Below are 21455 nucleotides of genomic sequence, written 5' to 3'. Positions count from 1 at the left end.
AGTGAAGCAATAAAGTCATGAGGTTGTGGTTCCATAATAATAACAACAGCAGTCTTCTGTAACCAAGGGAGCAGGCTCCTCAAATTATAGTCACACCTGTTAGACCATCTGCCCATAAATTTCACACTATCATTAATGGAAAACAAATGGCACTGTCTATCCTTCCCTTTATCCATTGGCCATTCTCATATAAACTATTTTTCTCTTCAAGGTCATGCTCTTTCCTATCTGTTTAAAAATATTAGGATTTAGGAGGAGTGATACATAATGTGCCATGCCTTGATACTTGTACCAGTGATGGCTCTGTAAGGAGCATGGGATTGTTAGGAGGCTATACATTGAATTCCCCTAGAAGCAGAACCTGAGGCAATAATTTGAATGCAAACTGTTCATCTGGGATGTGCTTCCAGAAAACTCAGAAGTGGAGTGTGAATTGAGAATGGAGGCATGGAAGGAAGCCAACAGAGGTGCATTACTGAATAAATTACTCCTGCAAGGAACTGCTGCCAGTACTTCAGGGCAGTTCTGTCAAACTCTATAGAACATATCTCAGAGTTATCCCAAGAATCAGTGAGAAACTTGAAGTACTTATCTTCCAGACCCCTCTGTCCTTGGTTGAAAGCTACACCCAGATACATTAACTCCTGTACACTTCTGGACTGCCCTAAGGTGGATAGTTGCAGGTGGTAGCATGATTCTATCAGCATATACTGGAATGATGAGTGCTGGGGAGATATGAGTGGAGCATTGAAACAATCTAATACAGTCGGGGCAGGAGATATTAATTATTGGCTTGCAAGTCCAAATGGATAACCTTAAATTCCTGGGTTAATGGTTTTACTTTGAGGTATTTAAGCATGATGTATGAGTAAAAATTTCCTCTATTAAATCAAGTTGAAGATCCTAAGTCCCTAATCTTCTGGAAAACTGTGGGTATCTTTTAACAGATATTTGAAAAGTAACATGATTAAGATTTCAAATTGACCATTCATTCATTCACTCATTCAACAAACATTTATTGAACACCTAAAGTATGCCATGGGTTAAACTAGGCACCAGTGTTACTGTTACTAAAATCATTATCGTGCCACCTAGAATTCAATGTATTGTGACACTCAAATAAGAAGATTCATAGTTACTGTAAAAATTATTACAGAGTGCTATAGGAAGACACGGTAAGACCTTAATTCATGATGTGGACAGTAGTGTATGGGGGATATCAGTAGGGCTTCCTGTAGAAGACAACTGAAATGGATATGTAACATGAAGGAAGGGTGAATTTTTGAGGAAAAGAGAAGATAAATTCATGGTTGCCAGAAAATTAATGGTTAAGGATCAGTCCAGAAAAGAGTTCCATTCATAATCAGTATAAGAAATGCTCACTGGGGCTTCCCTGGTGGCGCAGTGGTTGAGAGTCCGCCTGCTGATGCAGGGGACACGGGTTCGTGACCCAGTCCAGGAAGATCCCACATGCTGCGGAGCGGCTAGGCCCGTGAGCCATGGCCGCTGAGCCTGCGCGTCCAGAGCCTGTGTTCCGCAACGAGAGAGGCCACAACAGTGAGAGGCCGGCGTACCGAAAAAAAAAAAAAAAGAAATCCTCACTGGAGTGTAAGAAAAGAAGACAATGGAGAGGGTGGTGGAAGCCAGATCATGAATGGTCCATGTATGTATCGTAAGTGCTATGGTCTAGTCTTTGTGTTCCCCTCCAAATTCATACGTTGAAATCTTAATTTCCAGAGGTGATAGTATTAGTAGGTGGGGCCTTTGGGAAATGACTATGGTATTAGTGCTCTTATAAAAGAGACCCCACAGAGCTCCCTAAGCTTTTCTGCCATGTGAGGATACAATGAGAAGTCTGTGACTCAGAAGAGGGCCCTCATCTGACCATACTGGCACCCTATTCTTGAACTTGCAGCCTCCAGAACTGTGAGAAAAAAAAAATCCTGTTGTGTATGAGCCACCCAACCTGCAGTATAATCTTACAGCAGCCCAAAAGGACAAAGAGAGTTTGGATGTGAGATTTTACTCCAAGAAAGATGGCAATCCATTGAAGGAGTTTAACTGGTAGCTTAGAAGAGAGAAAAGTTTCATAACACAATCAGGTATTTTTATAAGAAAAATTTGTTTCATTTTCAGAAAGATCACTCTGGAAATACTGTGACTAGATTTTTGGAGAAGGGTGATGACAGTCCCGGATATAGAAAGATGAGTTAGTAGTCCATTAATATAAATCAAACAAGAAAGTGGATATAAAAAGTGTGAATTTGTGGCTGAGAGTTCTTTACTTTTAGTACTTGAAAAATGTTATGTCAATGCTTCTGACTCCATAGTTTGAGACAAGAAATATGCTGTCATTGGAATTGGTGTTTCTCAATAAGTGATATATTGTTTCTGCCTGTCCACTTTCGAGATTTTTTTTTTTTGTCTCTGCTTTTCAGAAGTTTAATTATGACACGTCTTGGCAAGGATATCTTTGTGTTTTTCCTCTTTGGGTTTGCTCAGATTCTTGAATTTGTGTTTATGTCTTCTAAAAAATTGGGAACTTTTTAGTCATGATTTCTTTGACTACTTTGTCAGTCCTACTTGCTCTCTTTTTTCATTCTGGAACTTTGATGATATGAATGTTAGTGCTTTTGTTACTGTTTACAGGTTCTTGAGATCCTGTTCTTTCTCCCATCTCTACCCCTCAGTCTATTTTTCTCTGTACATTTGGTACATTGTATTGGTCTCTTTTAAATTCATGATTCTATGCTTTGTAATCTCCACTCTACTCTTGAGCAAATTTTTTGACTGTTGTATTCTTTAGTTCTACTGTTCTCATTTGTTTTTATTGTTATAACTTCTAGTTCTTTGTTTACATTTTCTATTTTCCCCATTTCTGTCAAGGAACACATAATTGCTAATTGAAGCATTTATGTGACAGCTTATTTAAAATCCTTGTCTGATAATTTCAATAGATGTTTTATCTCAGTGTTGGTGTATGTTTATTGTCTTTTCTCATTTATTCTGTGATTTCCTGGTTCTTGGTGTCATGAGTATTTTTCAATTGTATTCTAAACATTGTGAGTTATTATATGACTCTGTATCCCATTTAATTTTATTATTACCTTTTAGAAGGAAGTCATCCTATTTGAGGTATAGTATGAGGACTGGGGGGTTACGTACAGATTTCCATTGGGCCCTACTGACAATATCCTAGCAAAAGTGGGCACTTACATTGTCTCACTGCAGACAGATCAAGTAGAAGTTCAGCTATCCTATTGGCCCTCTGACACCTTCCCCCCAAAAGTGGGAACATTAATATCATTGTGTTGCCTTTTATTAGGAGTGGAAGTTCATCTCCCCAGTAGATTTCTTGACACCAGGGGAGGGGAGAAGTGAAGTGTTTGCTCTCCTTCCTCCCACTTCATTCTTTCTTGTTGATGCCAGGTGTGAGTAGAGGGTCAGCTACCTGCTGGCCCCACTGACACCAGGGTAAAAGGAAGAGAACTGACAACTAGCCCTGTTTGTGCCATCTCATTCTGTCTTACTGCCTCAGGAAAGTTATGGGAATTTAGCACCCCAGTGGGCCTCACTGACACCATGTGTTGGGGGTTAGTGGGGTGCCTACTCCCTCCAACCTGTAACATCCTATTCTTATTGATGTCAGGGAGAGACAGAGGCTAAGTTCCAACATTGGACCCCACGACTGTGTGAGGGCAGCCCAGTGTTAACTAGCCTGTCAGGCACCACCTTTTAAAGTCTCTTTGCTAATGGAAAGTGGTGGAGGCTCAGCTCACCACTGGACCACACTGAAACAAACCTGGTGGGGAATCAGAGCGCTGCCTCTTCTGGAGGGCAGGAGTGGGGTAGTGTGGAAGATCAAATCCTAGCTTGGCCCAACTGAAACCACAGGACATAGGGGATGGGTGCAATATTCCACTGGCACTTGGCTTGAGTAGTGTGTGTGTATATTATTGCCCAAATGGTTTTCTGTCTTTAGCAACCCCTTTCCTCATACTTTGGCTAGGGGGAACAGGGTTTTTTTTTTTTTTTTTTTTTGAAGCTTTTTTGTCTGTTGTTCTCTTGGTGGTTATTGATTGGGGGTTCCTGTAATACCCTCTCCAGGATGTATAGGAAGCAACAGGAAACACAGGGGACTCATCACCATGTTATTCCTCAAGTCCCAAGGTCTCTAGTTAAGTCTGCCTTCTCATTTCCACCTTTCAGTGTCTTCCTATATTTGTTTGTTGTTATGTTCAGGGTTTTAGTTTTAAGTGGGAGAAACTGGGAGAAATGGGCTACTTCATCTTCTTGGAAGCAGAGGTCTGGAGGCCTATTGATGTTAAAAAGTACTGCTGACTGTAAATTAAAATTTGATGATATACACCTTGTCCTTTAAGAATTATCCTGCTAGATGATGTGGCTTCCCAAAGTTGCTACAATTTGATTTTCATACTTCTAAAAGTCAAGTGTTTTGCTGGAGTTGAAATTTAAAGATAAGCAAGAGATGAGGCTAAGATGATCTATGTGGTAACAGATTAAAGTTGGAAACATCAATATACATTCATGTTTAGCTTAATATTGCTTCATATTACCTTAATACAAATGTTATGTAGAGAGATACTTATAGATATGTGCATATACATAGATAATGTACACACATATTATCTCTTTGCTCTGTCAGCTGAGAAGATCTAGAAGCAATGACATCCAAGCAGCAACTAGCACACCCCACACCCAGATCCTGCTGTCTAATACGGTTCTCCACTAAAAAGACCTAGTTATCCTTGAAGAAATAGCTGATTCTAGGACTGGGGCAGTAAATATACAAGATTTATATACAAGACCATCTTATAGTGCCAGAAAGTAAGGAAGTTCCAAAAAAAAAATAGAGGATGGGGATACATCAGAGTGGCACAAGAGCGAACTGAAAAGAGTTCACAAGGGTCAGGACTAGAGCAATTTGAGGAACAAAGTAACTAAAGTAGAATTAGATTATAACCCAAAGTATAAAATAAAAATCCATGAGTTCTTCTGATATAAATAAATAATTGGATACATAAATAAATGCAGGAGAATAGATAAATCTCTGGTGCAAAATAATTTCAAATAGTTTATGTAGTACTCCATTTTAAGCATAACTCCCTATTCCTTAGTTGTGGGCTGAGCATATTGACTCCCTTCCAAAAAGTACAGTATGAAAAAGGGAAAACAGTAATTTTACAGTGGAGAAACCTGAAAAACACTACCTCAGCCTGGTGATCAAGGTCGACCTCAGCATTCATAATGCATATTGATACTTTGTACACTTGATGTGATCTGACAAAATAACCCTTCTACTCTGTGGTCTTCCTCCCCAAAACACATAATCCCAATATGATCATGAAAAATGCATCAAACAAATTCTAGTAGTGGGCATCCTACAAAAACCTAACTATTCAAAATTGTCAAGGTCGTCCAAGGAAAATCTGAGAAGCTATCAAACCCAAGAGGAGCCTAAGGAAACATGGCAACTAAATGTAATGTGATGTTTTAGATGAAATCCTGGAATAGAAAAAGGACATTAGGTAAAAACTAAGGAACTGGACTAATGTATGGACTATAGTAAATGATAATGTATCAATATTTGTTAATTGATTGTAACAATGTAACCTACGAATATAAGTTGATCATCATAGATGGAAATGGGTATAGTGTATATGGAAACACTTTATACTATCTTCCAATTTTTCTGTAAAATTAAAACACATCTAAAAAATAAAGTCTATAAAAACGTTGTGTTTTCTTGTTTTATGATTATGTGCTTGTATTTCCTAATAAATATGTAAACTTGCTTTACCTTCCTTGATACTGATATTAAAGAAAATACTAAGTAACTCTGAAAGAAGTTGTAACTCTGATTCAACAAGCAATAATTCTTGGTATTAACTTTTTGGAAGAACCCACTGAATAAATCAAAGCAAATTGTCTTTAAAGGCTGAATTTCTTTTCAGTGTTTAATCTTTTATATGATTAATGCATACCACAAGCATGATTCTGTTTCAAGGGCAGAAAACATCGATTGTAGGCAATGTCTAAAGTACAGTGAAATATTAATGCATGATGCTATAACAACTTTAATGTATTTTATGATTTCAAAATTATGAATTGTTATTTCAGTCAATAAAGTATTCATTTTATACATTTCCTACCCACCTTTTCCCAAAACACCCACAAGGAAATGATACTATCATCTGATATTAGGTTCATCAATTTAAATAGGAGTTTTTGGTAGCTGTGGTTGCCAATGGTACTGGAATGTGTGATACTTTTACAAATCCTCTCCATGGCAAAATCTGATCTTCACAAGGTAAATCACAGTAGGTGCCTAAAGCCAAATGACATATAGCTTTGTAGCTAGATTACCAAGCATTTTACTTAGAGGCACAATAGAATGTAGAAAAGGCCATTTCTCTTTCTGTGTTTTTCTGCTCAAAGGTCACTCACTATCTTACTTTTTATCAGCCATCTCAGAAGTTTTCCATAAATTTAGAGTATATAATGTCACTTAATGTGAATGTAGCTCAACATTCTGTTTTAGTACAGCTAAGCTCACATTATTTTATTGGTGCTAAATATGTAAATCATTAGCAAATTTTTGTACTTAACTTTTTTTTTTTGATGTGGACCACTTTTTAAAGTCTTTATTGAATTTGTTACAATACTGCTTCTGTTTTATGTTTTGTTTTTTTTGGCTGCGAGGCATGTGGGACCATGGCTCCCCGACTAGGGATTGAACCCACAACCCCTGCACTGGAAGGTTAAGTCTTAACCACTGGACCACCAGGGAAGTCCCTGTACTTAACTTTTAAAAATAATTAAAATAAGCTATTCAACACATTTTTCCTTTAAAAAAAAAAAAAGCAATTCTTCTTAGGCTGGCCCTGGGCACATACGTGACTTTGCCATTTTTTCCATGGAGTATTTTCTTATCTGTTCTACTGTGTCACATTTGTTCTACCTTCTCAAAAAGAAGCATTTAAAAATTCATCTACGTGCTCATGCATTCATACATTTATTAAATAAATCTATTGAACACATACATACGGCACAGAAAAAAAGGCAGAAAACTAATCTGGGTTGCACAGAAAATAATGAACTCAGTTAAAATTTTTGGTGAAAACAGGTGTTACTCAATCTACTGGAAATTACATTTCATTGTGGGGACTCACAGACTCAAGGAAAACCAAGACCTAAATAATAATAAAGTAATAAAAGCACTAGCCATTTACTGAGTGCCTGCTTGTACCTGACTCTGAAACTCTAAAATCATTATGGATGTTCTGAGGATTGTCTGACATAATTGTAATCTCCATTTTACAGATGGAAATAACAAGGTTCAGAGACATTAGGTTACTTGCCTAAAGTAAAGTGGCCCAGAAACTACAGAACTGGAAATTGAACCTTAGACTTCATAATGCCAAAGTCTGTGCTTTTAATCACAATGTGTGTGTGTGTGTGTGTGAGAGAGAGAGAGAGAGAGAGAGAGAGAGAGAGAGAGAGAGAGAGAGAGAGAAAGAATGTGTTTAATAGAGAACTTCTGAGAAATGGCAAGAAAACTGCCAGGTAACCATAAAACAATAATTTAGGAGCTTCTTACTATACAAGTAATTGTTAATCATATGGCTGAACTAAGGATCTCTCACTTTTGAACTAAGAAATCAAAAGCTTCCAGAAGTTGAGTCTAAATTTTACAGTTACATAAGATACTTCATACAGAATGCTAAAGTATAATAACTAAAGAGCTCTGAAAATCCTGGAAGCATTCATATTAGTATGATTTCATAATGTGGATAATAAAGGATTTAAGAAATTGGCAGATGCAACTGCAGACTCATTTGTTATCATTTCTGTGAAGGGCAAGATAAATGAATAAAATGAGAAAAATGAAAAAAGAATGGCTAGCAATTTTAGGTAGTTTGCTTAATCTCCGTACCAGGAAAGACTAAGCAAAAAAAAAAAAAAAAAAAAAAAAAAGAAATTCTCGAAATTTTATTTTGAAAGCACCTACAAGTATATATGGTCTTTTTATACCAAATAACTTGGAATTATGAACTGTCAAATAAGTCTAATCTTCTCTGATGATAAAATTGCTGACTTTATTTGAAACTATGAAATGAAAAATGAGGTAATAATCAGAAATTCTTAAGAAAAGGAGTAGAAAAAACAGAATTTTAAGAGTTATGTTAAAAAATATTTTGAAACAAACATAAAATCCCCATTATTGGCACAGAGCTTTTAAAACTTTATTTTGGTTTTAAGTTTTAATAAATATTTATATGTTTACATAATTACTGTCATAAGGAAGACACAATTTTAAGTCAGCTTTCTTCATTCTTTCTTTATTCAGCATTATTCTATTTTGCTCCATCATCTTGTAATTATAATATAGTAACTGTGTAATTTTCTACTAAGTGGATATAATTTCCTAAACTGTTTTCCTATTGTTAACAATTAGAGGTGTTTCCAATTTTTTGTTATTACAAATGACATGACAATGAGCATCTTTATATAATAATTTTCTAGATTATAACTTAGTTATTGGCATAAGTTTCCAGAATTAGAATTAATGTGTAAAAAGCTATTAACATTTTTATCTTGCTAGACATTACCAAATTACTTGTCAAAAGATGGAACCAAATTATATTGCAAAAATCTTTGCCAACAGAAGACATTATATATAATTTTTGATTTTGCTAAATTAATAAGTTGGAAACCTATGTTCCATTTCTTTGAATTCTTTGATAACAGAGTGCTGCTGGAGGCTGGGAGTGCAGCCATGTCCGTGAAGGCTTCCCAGAGTTGGAGCGGGGAAGTGGAAAAAGGTAAAAAAAAAATACTAAATTTTCCCTCGATTGTTATTTCTCACTCTTTTCTGCCTCTGTGTAACATATATCCAGGTAGCTGGAGAAAAATCATGTGACAGGGCAAATTGGTATTCCAATAAATTAATAATCACCAACTTCAAATGGATTTTCAAGACTGGAAATATTGCTCTGACTTACAGTAAGTTCTTTCTAATTCTCCTTTAAGGACTCTTTTCTTAGAAGCTTTACCTACCCTCCTCAAATTTTCCTCCATCCTGTCTACTTCCTTCACTCTGAGCTGGTGAGGTGCTTCATAACTCATTAAAAACATAGAAGTCAGTAAATAGTCCACTGCCAAATCCATTAGTTCATTAGCATTAGCATTGATCTTTGTATTCCCTTTTACTACAGGAGTTAAAGTTAAAAGGCCATGTGCACTACAGATAGCATTTCATTTTCTCTCATGTTCTCAAGTACGTCACAGCACTGCATTTTCTACAACCCATCTACTCCTTATGAATGATTCTTGTCAAAATTCAACCTCATTCTAGACTAGTAACTCCAAGTTAAAATGTTAAAAACTATACGTGTAACAAGAAAGCCTCCCTCCTCCCCTAATCCCTGCATATCTTCTTTAGCCAATTCATGTCTGAACTTTTCAAAATTGTTATCTTCATATATTGTTTCCATTTCCTCATGTCCCATTTACTCTATAATTTACATCCATCTGACTTCTCTCACTGTAATCTCTTTGCCCACTGTCCTGAAATTTTACTTATGAAGGTCACCAGCGATCTCCGTGTCAGTATAGCCAATGAATAGTTTTTGTCCTATTTCTAGGCTCTTTCCTTCTTTAAAAAAGAAAAAGAAAAACAAAAACCGTTTTTTTTTTTATTCTATGCTTTCACACTCTCATCATCTTCTGTCTTGGTATATTTTACTGGCTTTCTGTGTTTAATCTGATTTCTAATATTCTATTAGTTTCCTTTATCTTCAGTGGAATAAACCACTATATGAAGGATTATTTTCAACAGTTAGTTCTCATAATAACAGTACTAGTAGAAGCAGTCAATACTCTATAATGCTTATCATGTGCCAGACACTATTCTAAGACACTGTTTAAATACATATATATAGACACACACACACACACACACACACACACATATATATATATATATATGAGGTTTTCCTCCTCATAGGCCTATGAAATAAGCCTATTATTATACCCATGTTACAAATGAGAAAACTGAGGCAATGAGAGGCCAAGGTCACATGATCAGTACTTGGCAAAGCCCCGCCTGAGTTAATGCTGGAACTTTAGAGTAGACAAGTTAAATAATGTCTCACAGATTGGTCTTAAAAGTGAGCAACATTTAATTAATGACTTGTGAAGTATCAGAAAAAATGGAACATTTTAAATTGAATGGGAACTACTAAGTCATGTATCAGTAACTAAGAATGACTCATTGAATGAAATTATTTTTCATTATTCTTTTGAAAGAAGAATATTCTTGTCTTAGTATTTCACAGTTTTTTTTCATTCACGTATTTATTCACTTATTAGACACACATTTCCTACACACCTTCTATGTGCCAGTGTCTGGCTGCAAGCCTTGGAAGATTCAGTGGTGAGCAAAAAATTACAAAGTCCTTGCTCTTATGCAAATGTCCAGTGGTGGAGGAAGACAGAGTAAACATGTAAATAAATTTTGTACAGTGACAGAAATACGACCGGACAATGGGGTGGAGAGGAACTGAGGAGGCAGGTCTCTTTGGTCAAGATAGTAGTGGTGGCGTTTGAACCGAGACCTTAATGATCAGAGTGAAATTGGTCTGGGTAGAAGGATTAGCCAATGTAAAGCTGGAAGAGCAAGAAGTAGAGCTTGTTGCATCTGAGGGACTGAAAAAGACAACTGTGCCTCGAACCCCGTGAAAGTCAGGGAAAGATGTAGTAAGTGACCAGAGCATATGGTCCCTGTGAGCCTGGCTAACTAGTTGAAAATTTAATCTCTTTACAATAGATAGCCTTTAGAGGTTAGAAGCAGTGAAATAATAGCATCTGATTTGTGCTTTTTAAAAGACTACTTTGACTGTTGAGTGTCCTACAAAAGCAAAATATTGTGTCTCTATGAAGTGCAGATGGTAAATTTTAAAAAGCCCAATGAGCTCATAAGCAGTTGGTTTACTAACTGTAATCATTTATCTTAACTAGACTTCATTAATATAAGCTTGGTGACGTTGGGGTACTGGGACATATTAGATTAGGGAAACCCAGCTATTTTGAAATAGTGTGAGTTGAAAAATTTTCAAAATTGTTGGGGTTCAGGAAGATTATTTTATTGCTGGGGCTGGATGGGAAGTTTAGAATAAGAAAAGAAAGTATGATAGCTGGCTTCCATCTATTCTCCCCTTCTGTGGGAGAAATGATGGTGGAGTGACTACTTTGCTGTTGACCCAATGCTTAAATTTCAGAGCTAGTTCAATCCAGTAAATATTTGCTGAACAACTATTATATGTTAGGCACCTAGCTGAAACTGGGAATATAAAGAGAATAATTAATAATAAAAGCAGGTATTACTAACAAGAGACAGGCACTGTGCTAATGCTTAACATGCACCATCTCAAGTTACATTAATTTACACACTAACCATATGGGGTAGATGCATTTATTATACCATTTTCTGGGTGAGAAATCTAATCCCTTTAAGAGACTTAAGTTACTTCTCCAAGGTTACACAGCTAGTTAGGGACATAGGCAATATTTGGACTCGGGTCTGGTATCAGCACCAATTCTCTTAGCCATTATGCTCTATAAGGACCTTACTTGAGAAGTTCAGGATTATACATATATGGGTACAACCAACCCTAAGACCATCTGTCAAAACTGGCTGCTTGAGAAGTCCTGGATTTATGTAAAATGCTCTTGGAATGGAGAAGATCATGAAGGAGGGTCCCCAAAACACACTCTCTATACCAAGGGGCAACAAAAGGGAGAAAGAATTAGCCTACAGCAGTATGATATTGAGAACCAAGAAACAGTGTTTCTCTGTTTTGTGAATAGTTATTAAATTATTTCTGCTTCAAAATATCAGAAAGAAATCACAGTACTATGGACAGTTTGCAGAGCCACCCTATCTTAGCATGAATCCTGACAGGTGTAGAGTTCATAGTATGACCCTGGCACCTAAGTGTAGTTAAGTAAGCTTTCATTTTTCTTTAGCCTTAAAGCAAAGTAGCTTTCTGATAGGTATAATTTAGGAAAGTCTTCAAAGAAAATATTTAAAGTCCACTATCTCAGAGAAAAACAATTTTGTAAAAGATCCATCAGCAAAAGCAAGGCCAAACACACCAATTATTTAGTGAGACTTGTATTGTTATATCATTGCTCATGTTGTTGCTTTATGCATTTACCTGGAGGAAGGCTTTTAATGTTCAACAATTCTCAAAGAGATAAAGACCCACACTGATGTGTCAGAAAGAGCTTTGCCCTGGAATTAGATCAGTTTAGGTTTGGCTACTTACTAGAATTAGGTAACATTCTTAATCTTTCTGAGCCTGTTTCCTATCTGTAAATAGGGACAACACTATCTATTACAGAGGGATGTGGTTAAATTAAATGACACATGTAAATGAAATATATCCTTCCAGACTGAGAACATACCTAGTAAATGTTAAGTGATCTGCAAATATTCTGCTTTCTTGAAATGGATGAAACCTGTTATCATGTTCTTAACCAATGGTCTAAATATCAAGACAATATTTAGTTAAAAGTTATATTTGTTCTTTCACTGTCCATCTGCATTTTAACATATTCTAACATATTCTCCTTGATAAATTGTGTCCATATTAGTAACATTTGTCATTTAAGCTATTACTGTTCATATGTTTAAAATATTTCAATGTGATATAAGTCATTACTCAAAGGGATGCCTAGCTGGCTTTATCAAAGATTTATTTTAAGTAAAAATAGAAGACACATTTTTCATTTTCACCAAGTTTTATTGAACAGTGTATTCATTAACTGGATGAACTTTCTGGCCAACCCAATACAGTAGCCAAGACATGGAAACAACCTCAGTGTTTTTATGTGGATGAATGGATGAAGAAAATGGGGTGCATATAACCTACTATTATTCAGCCATGATAAAGAAGGAAATCTGGCTATTTTTGACCACGTGGGTGGATTTGGGGGCATTATGCTAAATGAAATGTCAGACAGAGAAAGATAAATACTTTATGATCTCATATGTGAAATCTAAAATACTGAACTCATGATAGAAAGAATGGAATGATGGTTGCCAGATCTGGGGGTTGGAGGTGAGGAAAATGAGTGAAGATGATCAAAAGATAAAAACTTCTAGTTATAAGATAAGTGAGTAATGGTGATGTAATGTACAGCTTGGTCACTACAGTCAAAAATACCATATTTTATGTTTGAAAGTTGCTAAGAGTGTAGATCTTGAAAGTTATCATCACAAAAATAAAATTTGTAATTATGTGAATTAAGGTTAACTAAACTTATTGTGGTAATCATTTCACACACTATATATATATATATATATCTCAATCATCACATTGTACACCTTGGACAGATACAATATTATATATCAATTAAATCTCAATAAAACTGGAAAAATTTCATTTATATTTTAGCATAAATATATCAAATTGGGTTTCTTGACAAGATTAATAATAACTATAGATAAAAGGAAATAAGATATTGTTGTTGCTGTTGTTTGCTTTTCCAGAGTGCAAAACACTAAAAAGGGGGGAGATGAGTATGGGCTTGCAGATGCTGCTCCATGGGCCCTAATGCTGTGATACAGACATTTAGTCCAGATCTGAAAGAGAACTTGAGTCATTCCAACAAATCTGCAAAACAGTCATGTTCAAACATGAAGAGATGAATAGATATGAATAGATATCAGTAAATTCTTTTTCACACTGCAAGAAATCTGCCTTCAGCTTTCAGCAAAACCTCAGTTTTCAGGTTATGAGGGTAACAGTTCTTAAGCAAGCAGTGCAATCCTTCCACCAGTGCTTTCTCCCTACGATGAATAAGTTTTCAGTCTCCCCACCAATGCTCATCCCTTCTCCCATTAATGCCTTGCCCAAAATTCAACCATCAGCCCAGAAACCTCTTTCCCAGTTTCATTGCCTGTACATGACCACGTTATTTCAATCACCTTGACACATTTATATTACCTATTTCCTAAGGTAGGTATTATATATATGAGATTTTAAATAAAAGAATGCCTGTAAAGTACTTAATGCTCAACTTCTAGCACAATATGAATATTCCGTAACTGCTGACTAGCATTATTATTATGTCATTTACATTAAAACTAATCTGTACTTTCTTTCACACACCCATGTTCTTTGTCCCCAACTGGGGTAAAGGAAATAAATGAACATTTATTGATTATCTACAGTGAGAGTATAGAATGCAGTGTAGGCTATAGAATTAGTGGTGTTCAAGACTGAAACTGACCTGGATTTGAATTCCAGACCTCTCACTTACTTAGACTTTACTACGCCTCAGTTCCCTTACTGATAATTAGAGATAATAGACATTTCAGGGACCACAGTAAGGATTAAAAATATTATAATGTTTGGATCCAGAAAGGGCATTCATTACCTCATTTAATGTTAGATAATCTGATTGAGTTTTGAGAATCTGGTAACGGCTCTGCATCCTTTTGCTAAAAATAATTAGATAGGTAGACAACTATTCATAGTATTTTGCATATAATTCCAGGGCTTTGCTAATATGAAAATCAATCAAAGGCGTTAGTTGGCACAAAGGGCTCAGAGAAATTGTTAATGGGCAAGAATTATAATTCTTCTTGAAATATAGACTATCATCCTGGAGAAGAAAGAACAACATTTTAATGTGGTCAAATTTGGGTCAAAACTATGCACTTCCATAATGGTGTTTCTACCAGGTCTTGATTTGAGTGGGATTGAAGTTTCTGACATTACTGTCCCCATCACAGACTTGAAAACCTGGCAGACAATCAAGTGAAACCTATAGTTAAAGGTCACTCATCTAAAAAAAAAAATGGGTATGTTACTACCATTCTGACAAGAGCGTTATGAAGATTAAGAAAAAGCACAAATAAACTCTCCTAACACCTGACAGCCAAGTAATGCACCTTTCAGCTCTTTCAGTTCTTTTTCCTTCTTACCTGACTTATTTCCTTCCCTTCTCTGAGTTCTCTCTGTGTTTCATGTCCCACAATGCTGAAGTCATTGTACTGCTTTTACTCAGAAATCTCATTTAACATTTAGCATAGTAAATAAGAAAGCCTAAGAAGTGATTGAGGTAAACTGCCATTATTACATCATTCTGATAACCTGATTTGTCCAGAAATGTAACTATGTGATTCTCCTTTACTTCTAGTTGCCCACCATTCATGGGCACAAATTGAGTGTATATCAGGTATATTTAATTCCTGGAAAATTATCTGTGGTGTGATTTGGGGTTCTATTTGTGTACTACAGCTTTCCTGAAACTAAACTAGTATTATTTCTACCCCTCTTCTGTCTGAAAATCCTCAAAACATAATTTCTAATTAATAGTTATACTAATTGGCATTATAGTCATTGTTTTTTGCTTTTTCTCTGATTATAAGTATCTTCTGACTCTTAAGTCAATCAAATGGGTTCTCTACATATGAGGAAGTTCAAAGAGGAAAATAGGATGAGTAGGGTAAGAAGACATTCATGCAAAGAATTAGTGGAAGCCTTAGCAGTAACAAAACTAGTGAAATTAGAGCTAATTAATTAGCAGTCAGGAAAATTTTGTCATGTGTTTTCATTAATTGGTCAACTAGGGTAATTAGGCTTACAAACAATAGAAAGCAAAGAGTGGAAAATCTATTGTTTCTGCCAGCTTCTCCTGCTTGTTATCAGCGCAATTTTCTTCTAGTTTATGAAACAATAACAGTTTGGTATTAGAATTTAAATGCCATCAATATAAGATATGGAGATAATGTGAAGCCTACTACACTTTCTTCATAAACTAATACTATAGCATCATAAATTCCACAGTAGAATGATTTAGTTGAAGATAAAATTCATGCAGAGTACACTATTTGTTTAAACTTCAAAAAAATCAAAAAGGATTGCTATAGCTTGGCACAATCTTCTTTGTAGAATATGTTAGAGCTGGCTTTTTTTTTATTAAGAGCTACTGTTCTGTAGAGAACACATTTTTCATATTCATAATCATCAGGCAAATCAAGGATCTGACTTCCTTAGAATCAGTAAGTGTTTTTTTCCTCACTTCTTAACAAAGAAGAGAACAGCTGATAAGAAAACTAAAATACCTCTTTTTTATTGATGTATAGATGATTTACGATAGTATATTAGTTTCAGGTATACAACATAGTGATTCAATATTTTTATAGATTATACTACATTTAATTATTATAAAATGATGGCTATATTTCCCTGTGCTGAACAATAAAGTCCCTCTTTTGTTAACAAAAGAGCGAATGATGGAATGTTAGAAAATTAATTTATTTCCCATGAATAATGATCAATAACTATGGGACACTGGCCCATGTAAGTTAAGAGGCTTCTTTTTCCATGTGATTCTGAATACAAAATGTATCCATATTCAGGAATCGTTTACAAAGTGAATATTTTTGGTACCTTAATAATCATAATGGGTAGTAAGATCAATTTGTTTTAACACTTATGTAGATAAGTGTTAAATATAAAATGATAAAACACAGGGTCTTTTCACTTTTTTATTTTAACTCTATATATGAGACAAAGGAAACTAACTGCTTTCTATCATACTGTAGTTTTTGCTCAACTACTACGACCAAAATTCTGAAAGATAGTATTACCTGTTTGTGTCCTTTCAGAACAACCCCATTGCATACCAGTGCCATAAAAAAATCAATAGCCTTGAGAGTCCTTTCAAGGAAATCATTGTTATTGATTCATCCCTCAAATATGACCCAATTTAGCAACAAAATGATGCTGAAGTTTATTGTTTCTTCTCAGTGACTTAATAACTCTGGAAGATTTAAATGTCTTTTCCTAGATGACAGAAGTGGCTTCTATACACATACACAATGGACACATACACACAAATAACATCCTGATATCCATTTTACATCTGTAATTCCACTCTGAATTCTCCCTGCCATTAACCAACTCAAATGTCACATTACTCAACTCCTTTCCCTTGCTGGATGGATTGGGTTCAGGAAACAGGGAGCAATTTTAATGTCCTCTTTAGTAAACCTACACCCTATTTATGAACTAAGAAGAAATAGTTTGGGTTTCTATTTTCTGGTATCTTGAGCCTTTCATATGATTGCATCTCTCCAACTATATAGCTTGCAGAATTAGTATTATGATTAGAGATGCAGAAAAGTTTTGCTGCCTAAAAATGTCTTCTCATCTACTAACTGATGGTTGGCACTCAACTCTCATCCCTTTATCTCTGAATCTCATCCCTTTACCTTAAATCTTTTTTTCCCATTAAAATTCAAATACTGGTTGTGCTTTAAGGTCGTAGCCATTTTTACCCCAGCCTAAATGATCCAAAAGCAAGTTTTGATGATATGTAAGAGGGAAGAGAACTCGAGGGTATAAGTGTTCTGCAGAGGGTATTAGGGAATAGAGAAGACAGAGCAATAACTAGACTCACAGGGGAAACTCAGAAAGTGGAGCTTGATGAAACAAGCAAACATCACGGTTTTGCTAAGGTCTATTCTAATTAGTTGTTATTCATGTGTAAAAGTTTGCCTTAAAAGCATAACTTATGAGTGATTTGTGCCCCTCATATTACAGATGTATAATATAATTCAAACAGTGCAAGGAACACACAGATTACCACATGGCCTCAGCCATGCTCCATTTTGTAGTCTGCCTACTTTGAGCATCAGAAAATGGATTGTAGAAATCTGGTTCATCTTATTTTAAACTTCTCATTCCCCAAATTTGAAACAGTATTTATTTAAAAACTAGGCTCTTTAAAAAGATCGCAAAAACACTATAAAGTATTCATTGAAAAGAACCTAACATTTACTACTGTAGTACATTATGTACAATTTATTGACTATTTCTCCTGAATATACATTTATGTATTTCATAATCTAATATTTATATTAAGTATAGCTATAATATGATTCTGGTGTCAACTTTGACAAAGCTGGTGAAATCCTTTGCTACAAAAAATATGTCTCTGCCTTATATTTTTGTTTCAGTATTTGTTTCCACATTTGCCAGCAAGACACTTTTCATCCTACTAAACTAATAGGTCACTTAGTTGAATACTGGATAAAATACAAATTGCAGAGAATTCTCCATTTCTGTTTATAATTTAAAAAAAGTCAACTAAAAGTGCAAAGCTTTTTATCAATTTCTGTAGCTTGCTCTCTTCCTAAACCTACTTGCTTCTTACACCAATATTTAAGTTTCTGGTTTTAAATAACTGTGACTCTCCTTTAATGTGTTCTCTGTTAAAGGCTTTCTCTCCCTTTAGAATTGTTAGTAGGAGAAGTAGTATTTTTGTGGGAAGGAAACAGCATCTTCTCTACTACTCAGCTGTCAGGACTACAGAGCTACATCCTCAGTTGTATAATCAAAAACCTGGCCTGGCATCAACTAGTGGGATTAAAAACCACTTTTTCAATTCCTTGCAATTAAAATATTTACATCAACTTCTCTTTGTTTTAACAATAGCATATAGAACCCAGTGTGGGTGCGGCTCATGATTCTGCTTCTCTGACTCATGATCTTAGACTTCTTGCTTCCAACTTCTTGATGAATGTGCCATTTAGCAATTGCTGGGGGCCAGGTTTGTTTACTGCTACTGGTTTCCAACAGTTCAATGCCATGAAGCATCTCTTGAAAGTAATTCTTTGCTACAAAGTATTTTTCTCCCCTGCCTTCACCCCACTCTCAGGTTCTGTTGCTTATTTAAGGTGTGCATCTGTAAGTAGTCCTTTGGGTTTGTTTCCTTGGTGGACTGGCTGTCTTCCAAGATTTTGTTGTTAATCTTGTCTGACATTTTAAAGATGACCTTTTGGTGTTGTTATAAAACTTCTCAAGAAAAGGAAAACAGAAGTGCTCATCTAACCCTCTTCTAAAGACTATGCAAAAAAGCCAGTTGTTTTAAAACATTATGGCTGATGATATAAATGGCCGCAGCATATTATATCTGCACCTGCATGTTTTTAACTTCCAGAAACTAAAAATCAGCTGTGCAACATGCAATCAGACATTAAGAAAAAAACAAACAAACAAAGAGCCAGTATTGAAAATTTTCTGCCTGATACGTGAATGTATTGGCAAACAAGCCTGCTACTTCTAATATTTACATAAAGACAGTAGTCAAATAACCAGTACAGTAAAACAAACAATTCTTCTATGAGAAAAAAGAGTGATGCTACTTAGAGTTGATGGACATGAACTTTAGGAATTCTAGAGATGAAAATAATCTTGGAGGCCTCCTTTTATAGATGAGGAATGAGGTCTATGGTGGTTAAGTGAATTGTTCAAGCCAGAGATGGGACTAGGGGCAAAGTTGAGGTCTTCTGCCAGGATGTTGAGCTTACTTTTTGAACTTGCTGGGTGTTTACATATTGCATCAAGAGAACTCATATGTACTGGATTTTCTTCCATTTACTAATAAAAGCAAGTTAGTGCTTTTACATATATTGTAGTATAAAATCAGCCCAAATCAGTCAAACTAGTCAAAAATTAGTCAATCTAGCAGTCCCAAAGAGACAATGCTTTGTAGGCTTTTTCTTTTCTTTTTTCTCCCACTGGAAATGGGAATTAGATAGATAATGCATGTTTGTGTGTATGTATGTGTATATATATATATATATATATATATATATATATATATATATTTATATTTATATATATATACACTTATATCTTGTTCAAATTTAAAAGAGTACAATTTTTTATAGTCTAATTATGTATGACACAAAAATAGAACATGTCGTTAATCAAATATATTTGTAGTATTTATTTTTGTAAGTAACTTCCTTTCTTTATATATCTATACAGTTTTAAAGATAATGGGATGACACAGAAATATTATTCATTTTCAAGCTAACACTGATAAATGTTTTGTAAGTGCCCTAAATTATGTAAAGACTAAAAGTTCCATTGTTCTATCTATTCTATGGAAAGTGGTTGATGTTTAGCTATGAAATAATGTATCAATCTCAGGAAACAATTCTTAGGTTAAAAAACTCATTTTCCCCATGATGTCTTTTCACAAAGATTTAATTCAAAGAATTTGCCTTTTTAAGATCTCAATCACTTTTTACCATTGTTCCCATGCATGTTCCTGTTAAGGGTGCCTGATTCTGTTGCTAAGCAACCTTGCAGTCTTGTTGGGGCATGATGATGAACTAATAATTATTTTAAATATGTCTGTTTGGATAGGGTCTTTTTAAGAATATCTTGATACTTTTGTCTAAGAGGCTGTGTAAGAGGGTTCTTCATTTCAACTTTCAGTTCTACAGGAATATAAGTGATAGAATGATGTTTTCCAGAAGAGTTGGGAGAATGCCAAGAGTTCACTAGAAAAACATTAGGTCTTACTTCCTCCTGGTATGCTTTTTTTCTAGAAAAGGGTAAAAATCAGTCAGATGACAAGTCAAGAAATTTACCAAAGTATTTCAAAGAAATGTGAGGAACACCAATATTCCTTTTATTGACTAGATTAAATTATTACTTTTTCCTTCTCATCCCAAATTCTTAAGAAAAATTGTCAAGCCATATTATGTTGAAAAATAAGTCCCATGTAAGTGAGACATGGGTATTTGAATTTTATCAGGCTTCCAGATAAAACTAAATTGTTGATTAAATCCTCTCCATCCTGCTTGCTCTTGTCCCAGACATCCCTCTCCAGTTCAGGAATATCCTCCTTTAAATAGCTTACTTAACCATATGGGACTGATGCCAGTAGCCTTAATATTTTCTGTATGGTATTCTGGGATATATAAGGGGACTACCATCATATCTTTAGCACGTAGTGAGAGTTAGTAAATAGCATTCCCAGTGTGTATCTGGAAAAACAAAAAGTTTGTTCCTTTAAACAATCTTTTTTGGTGATAAAGCAAAGAATCAAAGGTATTTCATTACTAAAGAATCAGAGAATGTCCTAACTCTAAGAGAAGAGCACTTCTAATGTCATCTCAATATCCATCCAATCCAGAATCAGAGCTGATGGTGCTACCAAGAGACAGAGTCTCCTTGTAGTGACACCTCCTTCAAAAGTTTTGGAAAGTACCCCCAAACATCACCAGTTTTCTTTACAACCTTGCTTGTCTCTAGTATTTAAAGATACATCTGATATTTATTGATTCTATTTATATTTTGAGGGTGATCCCTTCTTAGGGATATCATCTCATATGCAAAGTTAAAAGTATTGATCATTTTTCTCTCCTAAACTTAAACTATTATAATTTATGCTTAAGGCAGCCAAGTTTAATAGCTTTATGACTTGGGGCCATAAAGGTGAGTGTTTAAATCTTGGTTCACTGTTTTGTAGGTGGTATATGGCCACTCCAGGTATCAGTTTTCTTACTTATAAAATAGGGTTTGCAGTGCTTTCTTCACAGATAAAGGATTAAA

General features: G+C 35.1%; 1 protein-coding gene across 4 annotated transcripts in view; it reads right to left on the bottom strand.

Moving 5' to 3' along the window:
* Nucleotides 1-21455, bottom strand: part of PKIA (cAMP-dependent protein kinase inhibitor alpha) — a 99505-nt gene that overhangs the window by 37457 nt on the left and 40593 nt on the right. The gene's annotated exons all lie outside the window — the stretch shown is intronic.

Source organism: Mesoplodon bidens (genome assembly GCF_964165515.1).
Source record: "Mesoplodon bidens genome assembly, chromosome: 16".
Classification (NCBI taxonomy): domain Eukaryota; kingdom Metazoa; phylum Chordata; class Mammalia; order Artiodactyla; family Ziphiidae; genus Mesoplodon; species Mesoplodon bidens.
This window is presented reverse-complemented; position numbering and strand designations above follow the sequence as displayed.